The following is a 12,637-nucleotide window of genomic DNA, read 5'->3' on the forward strand; positions in this document are numbered from 1 at the left end:
GACTGGACCAAATGGACATTTATTAATGCTTTACAGCACAAGTGCTGAAGGTCTGTAGGACACCTGGTCCTATAGCCTGCTCAAAGACTTTAGACAGCCTGCTCAAAGACTATGTGGGTTATTAGCTGATTCACAGGCTATAAGGTTTCTAATAGCAAGCCCGTTATCAGTTTGACCACCACAAATACATGCTTTTTAAATATATTGCAAATTGGAATGCAATAATTGATTGATAATAATCAGATGCCATCATTACCAGTCTGCGTCAAAGTTTTACATCAAGTAATATTAACAATGGTGAACATATTTGCTGATAATGCCACTACAACATAAGCAGATAAGTAGGTCCCCTAACTATAGCAGGTCACTTGTACTTTGTCCTCACAAGGGTCCACACTGAATTTACTTACACACATGATGTAAAAACATCGTTCTGTTACAGAAGGACCCTTGTTCACTTTTTTTTTTTTTTGATCATCAATTACTTAATCCATTGCCAGCTGAATTCCTGGCGTCTACTAGCCAAATTGCTGAATTGCATCATATTTACCCTTACCATACACAGAACTACTTAGTAACCATACATCTAAATACTCACTATAATAAAAATACTCACTATAATAAAAATACTCACTATAATAAGGAACTCAACTGTGTTGTTTTTATTTACATAATACTAACCGCAATGAAGTTATTACTTGGCAAAGTCTAAACATTGGTAAAAATCAGTCCAAACAAACAATGGAATCCCAACTAACTATTTACAAAGGTGCTTTACACTCCAAAGAATTATTCTATACAGTTTACTTACAGTGTGATCCATTCCACAGCTGGTTTCTTCGTGATGTGTTCCAATTCTGGCATTACGCATGTGTATATCTACTCATGTGCATCATGCCATGTCTGATATAAAACACTCAAGGGTCATATATCCCATCTCTATTGACGTATAGTAGTGTCTTCTTGGTAGTATGATAGATTTCAACTCGAAGAACGATTTAACTCATCTATTTTAGCAACAAACACTTTTCCGCCATTACATGACAATCACGCACTAGTCCAGGAAGGATCCGGTTATCCAAAAAATGGGACCCCTATGGGCGTGTCCACTTTAGCATTAGCGCATCTCACTATTACATGCACTAAACAGTTTATAGCTAAGCTAGATTTATTTCCTGCGTGATTTATAATTCCATGCTGCCATATGGCAGCTACCACCGTTTATGGGTTAATTGAACTTAAAATTCCTTGTATTTGTCTCAATTATCTAACAGACGCATTTATATATTTGTAAGAAATATGCATAGCAAAATACACATTTCTTGTGAGAGTGCAAGTGATTACAAAACTCACGAATTTAAGGGTGTATTACCCATTTTGCTTGTGAGTATTCATCCCATTTCATTTGGGATGAATATACTCGCAAGTGAAACAGGTGCCATGCCCTTTAATGAGTTAGTTTTTTAATCGCTCGCACTCTCATGAGACGACATTACTTTTGGGCAGTACCATATCTAGATAAATAGACCTATCAACCTTATCTTCATAAGACTTACAATATCATTGCATGAATAATTCAAACTGTATGTAGCTCCCTATTCAGAGACATGAAACAAACAGTAGCATAGTTAAAACCAAGATTGTAAAATTACATGTCCTCTTCCCAGAATACCTTTTAACAGAACACACACAGTCACAACTCAATTAAATATTACACAGAATATGCAAGCTTGTCAGACAACAGTGCAACACTATCCAGGTGTTCGACATTACCAAACAGAACCCCATCAAGAGTTCATAATTATCATTAAGAAGCCTTGACTCCTCTAAATTATATTATACAACTGCAATAGCACATGTTAATCTAATTCTAGCACACCTTGATTTGTGTAATAGTTATGAGGGCATACATATTAGGCAAAATCCTGAATGCCCAGTTAATATGTAACACTTCCAGTCTGTATAGCAGGCTAATAGCCTATGCTGTACGATCAATCACTGGTACCCAAGCTAATACAAGTGCAACCATTATATATGTAAGCGTGAAAGATTTGATTATGAGTCAGTAACTGGTACGTTCTTGGCTATAATGAACACGCTTTTTATAGCACTAGTTCTCAACGTTTTTTAACTTGTAGGATAGTGAGGATATCAAAACACTTCTGTTCGAGTGGTTTCATGGCCAAATCCAAGTTGTGCATACTAATCACACGAGTCCCCACAATCGATTTTGGCCTATAGAATCACTACCCAGTTGTAGCCCAGACTACATTCAGATGTAGTCCGGCCCAAGTTGTCAACAGTGAATGTAGCCCGGGTGGCTCCTTTGATCTGAGATGCAAAAGTGATACATTAATTTTTATTGGCCAAATTCTGGCCGAATCATCAAATCACATCATACTACTGATACTTAGTAACAATACTCACTATAAGCTAAGAAGCTTGACTATGTTGTTTATGAAGGATCTGGCTATCCCAGGAATGAGACCCCCTAAGGGTGTAGTGCTAGCACATCTTGTACAAAATTAAAGCTAAATTTTATTCAATGGATGAGTATGCTGCCACATGGCAGCTATGGAAAAATAAATTACACAGCAAAGATTAAAAACAAATTCATGAATTCTTCTTTTGATGACTAAATGTACACTATCACTATAACACTAATCAGCTTGTGATTATGCATATGTGAACATTAGACTCTCCTGATCCCAATCTCAACTACATAATCATTTACACACTCTCATACTATCCTGGTAGTATACTGGAAATTAAGTTATACAGTATGTGATATAGAAACTGCCGAGCTTTTGTGTGGAGGATGCAAATTTGTTGCTGAAGTACTTTAACAACAGAAAACACCACACTATGTATATTTTCAAGGGACATAATGCAAATTTACAGGCTAGCTACAGAAAATTCAATTCATGATTATTAGGATTTACTCTAAGCACACTTGTGCAGTAGTGCTGAAGCCCAGCAATCCTATTACAGCGGCATTTTGCACAACATCCAGCAGACTATATACATACTTACATTTTCTAAAGTACTTCTAACAGCCTTCAAGGGATAGCTAAATATAGTCTTTCACTATCACAAAATCAAAAAGCACTTACTTAACAATACCTTTGATGTCTCCCCACACAAGTTGATAATATGTAACCACTAACCTCAATTATCATACACCCATTGAAACATGTATACCTGTCAGAGTGTTTTGGTATAACAAGACTTTTCCCCTCAGGATTGGTAATCCATACACATGTACATCTGTGTACACATACCACTACAACATAACCATGCAGCTGCAGGCTATAGTTTAAGTTTTACACTACATGATTACATGCCATTAATGGTACACATAAACCAATCAATCATAAACTCATACATAGACTATATGATTAATCTGCTATGTTTTAAAATCATCTTTCTTCACCAGCGCCCACATTTGTCTTTATCACTGTTGAGTATTTTGGCTTGTCGCATGTCAGTATTTCTTGTGATCAAGCACTTAATTATCTCTATAGACCACATAGCAAATAGAATGTGTGACTTTTACTTGCTATCGAGCACATTGGATAACAGAAACGACCCACCAACACTATGTTTAGCAAGATAAACAGACAATTAAACAGAGAGTGGACTTGTAAAATGATAAGCACACCTCATTATAATCCCATCACATCAACAAATAACAGATTAGCAATGAACACTCAAAGACAAACTCACAACAACCACATGAGGTGGAAACCTAACAGGGTATGATCATATGAAGTATTACATGTGTACCTGTCATGATAAACACCATTCCATGAACATGTCTTATTTATCCCCAAGTATATAATAACTCATCAGTAGGGTGGGACTATGCTCAGATCCCACTTGAAGTAATAACAAGGTGTCCAATAAACACAAAACTCACTGGCTTCTGTGGCTAACTAGATAATTTGATCATTCATCAACAATCACAAAGTATTTATTATGGACTCTTGGTATTATGATAAACGCCATACTGCTCAGTGGTATTCTATGACCTTTATATGATATGCACACACCATACATCACTCAATATTACCAGTTGCATTGCCACTGTCAAGTGTCTATAAGAAGTTATATACATGGTGTGACTTCGATTACAACAGACATGTGCATTTTAAATATCACGCACACTCACCATCTCGTTTCTTCTGGTGAAAGTAGGACAGAGGGTGATGCAAGAACTCCACGGTGACCATGATGATCGTCGTAAACAAGCTTCATAGCACAATCAAGAAGTAGTACAAGAAAAGAAACGATAGCTTGCTTATGGTGACCTTGCAAATAGCCTCGCAATTAGCACCTTGAATAGCACAGTTTAAAAAAATGTTTGTACAAGTGTGAAGTGTCTATTATTTTATATGCACTGATAATAAGCGGTGCAGCCAGAATCCAGGTCATCATGATCTCTGTGATTGTGCCGTTATGTTTCACCACAACTAAGTAGTTGGTCTGCTGGTACAGAGTATATATGAGATAATGATAAGATCTTGCGCTTTTGCACTTCCACTGAGGTAGTTAGCTGATCCTGTTGTGTCACATCCTGCAACTTACAGCCAACACTTGTAACTTTGTCGGTCTGGATTATTGATACATATAGCTATAGTTAATGCCGGAGTAGACAAAGTAGCCTGCACTTACACTGTACACATTCATGATCAGTGAGGCGAGAGATTCTAGCACATACTGAGCTATACAGTACTATGGGGCATGCATTGCTTTAAAGCCAATTTAGAGCTCTCTTTCTCACTATAGAGTTCTCTGATAGGAGATGCATGGCATAGCTAACCAGATCAACTGGAACTTTGAGACAGTATAGCACATGAGTCAGTGATACTGTGTGAAGTTAAAATGTGACTGAATTTGACAAAACAAGGCTTCGACGCACAAAGCTTTGTTAGGAGATATGGCGATTTTAAGGAATCATTGTGTAATAACTTCCCAGTGCCTACAGCTATGCAAACAAAATTTGCACCAATTGTTCATCTGTTCACTAGCTATCACTGAGTGGGTGTATACATTTCTGATACCCAAAATTTGCCCTGTTTTGAGCAGCTTTTTTCGAGCGGGTAATAATATCACAGATGGTAGTACTAAGGGTGGGAGGGTGGGGGTGGACGGTGGTCTTAATATACGGGTATAAAATGGAGTAAGAAGACGATTGGAGTCCAGAGGCCAAGTTTGGGCTCTCCATGGCCCTCCATGGCCCTCAAATTACTCCAAATTGACTGAGAACACTATTGGCGAGCTCTCTGTGAAGTCCCAGCTCACTACACACCATTATCACAAAGCCATGGCCATTTAATGGTGCCAATCTCACACTCGTGGCTTTGACAGGGTCGGAAGAAAGCTGCTACAGAAACCAGACTTGCCAGTGCTGAAGGAAGTACAGTGTGAAATATGATAGTATATTAGACCAGCAATCCATTTCTGGTAAAATCGTAAGTTTGATTTTGTGTGTGTGGAAGCCTTGTTATATGAAATCCGGTCACAAATGGATTTTAGTTAGTGTCTGGTTAGGCCACCTTGTGTTGTCAGCGAAAAAAACTGGAACACAAAGGAGGACATAGGCAAGTCCATGATGCATGTATTGTATGTATGTACTGTGGTTGGTAATAAGGCACATCTAGGGACAAAGCAACGTCAAATTTGATTGATACCATTATTGTAACAATGAGAGAATCTACATATCTATATGCAATAAAAATGTGAGTGCGTCCTCGGTTACATGTGACCACAGAGAAGGCATGGCAAGGAGTGAAATATAAAACAATATAAGCATACACTAATTAATACAGTTTAAATCAGTTCAGGTCTGGAGAGAACCACCCACTGCATTTCCGGACCGTAAATATCCTCTGAGAAGCTGACATACATTTCTTTGCTGCAGTTTGGTAAGGTAGATCAGCTACCTATTAGTATAGCTGGAAACAATTAAAAGCTAGGTCAAGACAGATGTCTGGATGGAGACTCACCATGCTAATTTGGAGGCTGCCATGCGCAGAGCTAATTAACTTGCGGAATATTTAGCTATGAAGTAGCTAGTCAAAACTTTTGCTGTAGCATAAAAGGATTCAGCTATGCAAGTAAACTAAAAGAACATTGAATGGCATGATTGACTGCCTGCAAATTTCTAGTCTACCTAAAGTGCCACATGCATACACCTATATTGCTTTTAATACCTATGAGTACATGAGAGGCTATAAGGGCCATCCATACATATCCATCCTCTCAGTACTGCTCACAAGAAATGTGCTTTGATTTAACCACTTGCGTGGTTGCAATGCTACTTATATAATTAAATTAAATGTTAGATGTTCAACTTAGTTAACTACTAGTTGGCTGAGTCATTTAGTTACTACTTAAAAGCCACCATAACATGATATGATTACACTACTAGTATCAGCCACTTCCTAGCACATTCTATTGTTTTCATAGCAATATACAAGTACTTAGCAGCTCTTCATTTCCTTATGAAGTCGCCTAGTTTAGTATTTGACGCAATGTCTTCACACCAAGTCAAGCTTAGATACGACCCGTTCCATGGATTACCAAAGAAATATCATAGCAAAAATAGTTCATTACTTCCTTCCATTTGTTATTATGTATACCGTATGTGCATTATACCAGTTGATATTTATTACTACACAGGAACAATGTTGTGCCTGCTGTTTAATACATACATACCTGCATGACTTGTACAGTAAGTTACTAAGTTCATAAAGATGAGTTCATGAACTATGGGAAGATTCTTTAGGAAGTAAAGGTAGTTATGTACAGCACTCCTCACTACTAGGTTTTTTTAATAAAACAGTTTTGTTCACACATGTGGTGAAGCCATCACAACGAACCACTTGTACAGATGGCACATCAACTGATTTGATTTGCTATTAAGGACTTACACATTAGTGATGCTGGCACAGTACTAATTTGTACCACAGATCTAACTTGGCAAGTTAGTAACTCACAATATTCATCTGTGCATAAAACTTCACTACACAAAATGTTACCATGGTTTGGTAATTCACAGAACAATGATGGTTACATATCTAATATTGTACTTAGAAGTTATAACTACACCTGTAAACTCTATATAAAAATGCACCCATAAGCGTTTGCAATGCGCCTGGTCGTGATGACAATCCAGTAGATAACAATGTGGACCCTCATAGCAGAAGTCATCTGTACGTCTCTGTAGTTAGGCAATTAGGCAACCACATTATACTGTGGTTTCTTATACGTGCCCATATTAGGGTGGGCAACTAAATTATCATTATTGTTCACTTTTTACACAAAAGCACAATTCTAGGTACGTATGAATCCTACAATCATAACAACAATGAAATACAGAACACTGTTAAGGTGGCAGTCAAGCAAGTCTCACCAGCCAGCTTGTATTTTTCTTCGGTCATTTGGTCGGGTATATATGTTACCAGACTGTCTGTTTTTCCCAACCAAATAACAAAAGATAAAAATACAGGCTGGCTGGTGAGACTACAGTGCTTGTCCAAATAATGTTTTTTTTTTTTAACAGCTATATTTGTGTCTCCATAGAGGTTTAGAAGAAGACTACCAGAGCAAAGATTAAGGAGACACAACCCCATGCCCTCGCAGCATAACCAAGCCAGATTTCTATTAACAGCATTATCATGAGATATTTTAAACATTTTGTTTATTCACTAACATGTACCTCTAATCACTCCATCCTTAGGGAAATGATGTTTTTACAACCTTCGTGCAACCGTGTATAGCGGCCAATATAAGTGCTAAGATACCCACAGAAGATATATTAAGGATAGCTCTAGAAGTACATCACCAACTCGGATTATACACTACTACATTTGTTAAGCCATCAGCAACTGTCATTCAAATTCATTGGCCTCTTATCATGGAAAAAAGTTGCTCAGAAGGTTCATTACGTGCTCGAATGTGCTATTTGTATAACCAATCCAGACACATTTTGACACAGTGTTCTTTGGGATGTTCTACTTTCAGCACCATAGTGGCTATGCTAAAAATCAAGGTGTGCCTGCATAGCTAATTAAACCATGCATATATGTGATTCATAGTCTATAAGGTTTTTAATAGCAAGGCCATTATCACTTTGACCACCACAATTGGCTTTTAATTCAGTTGTGATTCAACATATTGTGAATTGGAATGCAACAATGATAATAATCAGATGCCATCATTACTAGTTTGCCCAGTGTCACAAGGCCGCGTATCGTATTCTCCATACAGTACTAATCAGCTGCATAACTGTACTGTATGAGTCATACAGTACAGTTATGCAGCTAATTGGGCAAATACAGTACAGTTATGTGCTTAATTGGGCAAATACAGCACACTTGGGCAAATACAGCACACTTGGGCAAATACAGTACAGTTATGCGGAGAATTTATTTAAGGAATGTTACGTAAACAACACACCGTAAATCGTTAAAACCAGCCAAACTAATCCTATGAGTTCGTTCTACGGCTAGGAATAGATTGTATAAACACTTACTGATCGTCTGATCACGAAACTTTCAAACACGACTCCACTAAGACAGCACGATTGATCATGTGCGAGACATTGTAAATCGCTAAAACTAGCCAAACTAATCCTATTAGTTCGTTCTACAACTAGAAATAGATTATATGAACACTTACTGATATCCTTATCACCGAAAATCGCAGCGTTTGAGTACAAGAGAAAATTGCTCTGAGCCAGGAACGACCAGGAAGTACAATATAACACTTAAAGCACCACCTTGCTTGTGTGCATGTACGAAAAATACAATACTCGGGGGTGTCTCGAGGCAAATACAGCACTCAGCTTTGCCTCGTGCTGTAATAGCCTCTTAACACACCCCCTCGTACTGTATTTTCCGTACACACGCGCAGCGGTGCTTTAACTCTAACTAATAGTAACAATGGTGAACATATTTGCTGATAAAGCCACCATAAAAGTTTACAAACATAAGCAAGCTGTGTATAGGTCCCCTAACTATATCAGCACACTAAATTTACACACATGATGTAAAAATTGTTCTGTTACAAGAAGGCCTTGTTACTTGTTTCACCACGTTTATTTTTTTATCCTTAAAATTCCTTGTACTTGTTTCAATTATCTATCTATATATTTGTATAAGAAATATGCATTTTGCTACCCGTAAGAAAAGTTACAGGTAGCAAAATACACATTTCTCATGAGAGTGCAAGCAATTACAAAACTCGCGAATTAAAGGGTGTATTACCCATTTTGGTTACAAGTATTCATCCCGTTTCATTTGGAATGAATATACTCGCAAGTGAAATGGGTGCCATGCCCTTTAATTAACAAGTTTTTTATCGCTCGCACTCTCATGAGATGACATTGTGTTTGAGTGGTGCCATATCTAGATAAATAAACCTATCAACCGTATCTCGTTAATATCCGATACAGTACTTGATATTATTCATGCAAGGTAGAGATGTACGATTGTCTAGATAATCACACATCTCTACTTTGCATGAATAATTCAAACTGTATGTAGCTCCCTATTCAAACAGACATGAAACAAACAATAGCATGTTAAAACCAAGATTGTAAAATTACATGTCTTCTTCCCAGAATACCTTTTAATAGGACAGGACCCACACAGTCACATCTCAATTAAATATTACACAGAATATGCAAGCTTGTCAGGCAACAGTGCAACACTATCCAGGTGTTCAATATTATCAAACAGAACCCCATCAAGAGTTAATATTATTATTATTATTATTACTAGGACCGCGTCACATACAACCAAGTACATACACCAACGTTGCAACCTACCCATTGGGCAAGTATAAACAGTGCCATAGGAAACACTCAGAGCGGTGTGAGTGTACCTGTGGAAATGATACATATGCATACGTACACAGGCAAGGGAGTTTAACTGGCATCAGAAAACCACAATACTAAAACACAACCTACACAAAAAACCAAGTTAAGTTAGCTATATTGAAAGTAACTATATATTGTAGGTGTGACGTGTCTCTGAAGATGACTCAGCAGTGAAGTGAGGCTATGCAGAATAAGGGATATGGTGAAGGCACAATTAGCAATTGATCCCAATCAAGCCAATATGGCACAGCAGACTCTGTTGTAACTAGAGGCCACTGGTGATGTACCTGTATATCAGCGGTGTGGCATTGGCACAGTGATCACAGTCTATAATATTATGCATACAGCCATGCACAACATACAGGAGATAGTCACACATTGTTGTATATGCAGCACTGCATCGGCTTCTTGTTTAGCTATTACAGACTCACAGTAGACTAGTAGTTAAGCCCAGTGGAAAATAATTCCAGCCACCAGCAAGCCAGATGAAGGTGCCTATATAATAATGAAAATAATTCCAGCCTCTAGCAAGCCATATGAAGGATGAAGATGTAGACCTATAATACAACTACCGGTACAAGTATTACATTACTCATTACCTTGCTGTTCCAGCTGGTTGTTTATGAGTGCATCAGCTGGTATCCCAACTGGTCATCAGCTGGTCGTTCACTCAAAATACATAGTTACAAACATTTAAACATACTTGTAATGTTGTTGCTTACCAGTAAAGTGGTGCCTGGCCTCTGGCGCCTGGCCTCTCGGCAGACGTTTACTAATCTTCTCATTCGAGCAATCTGTAATTAAACAAGGGCGTGGTGCCGGGTGTTATATAGAATTACACGGATGGTAAAGTCATCAGCACGAACAGGCGTACTTATTATACAGTTGTGCCTTCATTCACAGGCAAATCTATCCCCGCTTAGTTCATGTCTCTAGGCCTCGTAGTTTTCTCAAACATTATTTATTCATTCATTATTAATGACGTAATTTTAACCGTATTTCGTATTATTCTTACTACTTGGTTGTATAATGAAGCCTTGACTCCTCTGAATTATATAATAGCACATTGGTTAAACTGATTCTAGCAAACATTAATCCATGCAATAGTTATAATATGAGGGCATACATATTAGGTAAAATCCTGAATGCCCCATGTTACTAGCTAATACGTAACACTTTCGGTCTGTATAGCAGGCTAATAGCCTATGCTGTGCGATCAATCACCCAAGTTAATACGAGTGCAACCACTGGATGTATTATATATGCATGCATGAAAGATTTGATTATGGATCAATAACTGGTACGTTCTTGGCTATAATACACAGACAAACCCTAGACATATCACGAAGAAGTTTGGTTACACAGATTAATGTTTTAATCAGTGCTACTGAATTGTTTATGGCATAGGTAATTACACAGTTTACTAAGGTCTAGATGGGTAAGCTTGCTTGTAGAGTGGCAATTTCATAGCATCAGTAATGTGGGTGTGGTCCATGCTCAAAAACATGTGGAAATGCTGGCTATTGCACTAGTTCTCAATGTTTTTCAACTCGTAGGATAGTGGGGATATCAAAACGCTTCCATCTGAGTGGCTTTCATGGCCAAATCCAAGTTGTGCATACTAATCACATGAGTATTAATCAATTCCCACAATTGGTTTTGGCTTTATGCAGTTGTAGCCAGGACTACATTCAGATATAGCCCGGCCAATGTCACCAACTGGGCTACATTGTGAATGTAGCCCGGGTGGCTCCTTTGACCTGAGGTGTGAAAGTGGTGCATTATGGCCAAATTCTTATTGACTATTGGCTGAATCATCAAATCACATCATACTACCAGTACTTAGTAACCATATATCTAAATACTCACTATAAGCTAAGAAGTTTGACTAAGTAGTTTATGAAGGATCCGGATATCCCAGGAACGAGACCCCTAAGGGCGCATCCATTTCAGTGCTAGCACATCTTGAAGGCTAAAGTTTATTCTATGGGTGAGTATGCTGCTACGGAAAAATAACACAGCAAAGTGTAAAAACAAATTCATGCATCCTTAAATTCTTTTGATGACCAAATGTGACACTATCACTATAACATGTATTACCTAATCAGCTGGTGATTATGTATTATACCCTCCTGATCCCAATCTCAACTGCATAATCATTTACACACTCTCATAGTATCCTAGTAGTATACTGGAAATTATGCTATACAATATGTGATCTAGAAACTGCCAAGCATACAGAGGGGATAGCTAAATATAGTCTCTTACTACCACAAAATCAAAAAACACTTACTTAACAATACCTTTGATGTCTCCCCACACAAGTTGATAATGTAACCACTAAACTCAATTATCATACACCCATTGAACATGTATACTTGTCAGAGAATTTTGGTATAACAAGACTTAATTTTCTCCTCAGGATTGGTAATCCATACACATGTACACTGTGTCATACACATGTACATCTGTGTACACATACCACTACAACATAACCATGCAGCTGCAGGCTATATAGTTAAAGTTTTACATCACATCATTACATGCCATTAATGGTATACATAAACCAATCAATCATAAACTCATACATAGACTATATGATTACTCCGCTATATTTTAAAATTGTCTTTCTTCACCAGCGCCCACATTTGTCTTTCATCATTATTGAGTATTTTGGCTTGTCACTGTCTGTATTTCTTATGATCAACACTTAATTATCTCTATAGACCACATAGCAAATAGAATGTGACT

At 37.7% G+C, this 12,637-nt stretch overlaps 1 protein-coding gene across 1 annotated transcript in view; it reads right to left on the bottom strand.

Annotated features, from left to right (window-relative positions):
• The window catches only part of LOC136255119 (uncharacterized), a 30,065-nt gene that overhangs the window by 16,648 nt on the left and 780 nt on the right, over positions 1-12,637 (bottom strand). The window lies entirely within an intron of this gene.

Source organism: Dysidea avara, chromosome 5 (assembly GCF_963678975.1).
Source record: "Dysidea avara chromosome 5, odDysAvar1.4, whole genome shotgun sequence".
In the NCBI taxonomy this organism is placed as follows: domain Eukaryota; kingdom Metazoa; phylum Porifera; class Demospongiae; order Dictyoceratida; family Dysideidae; genus Dysidea; species Dysidea avara.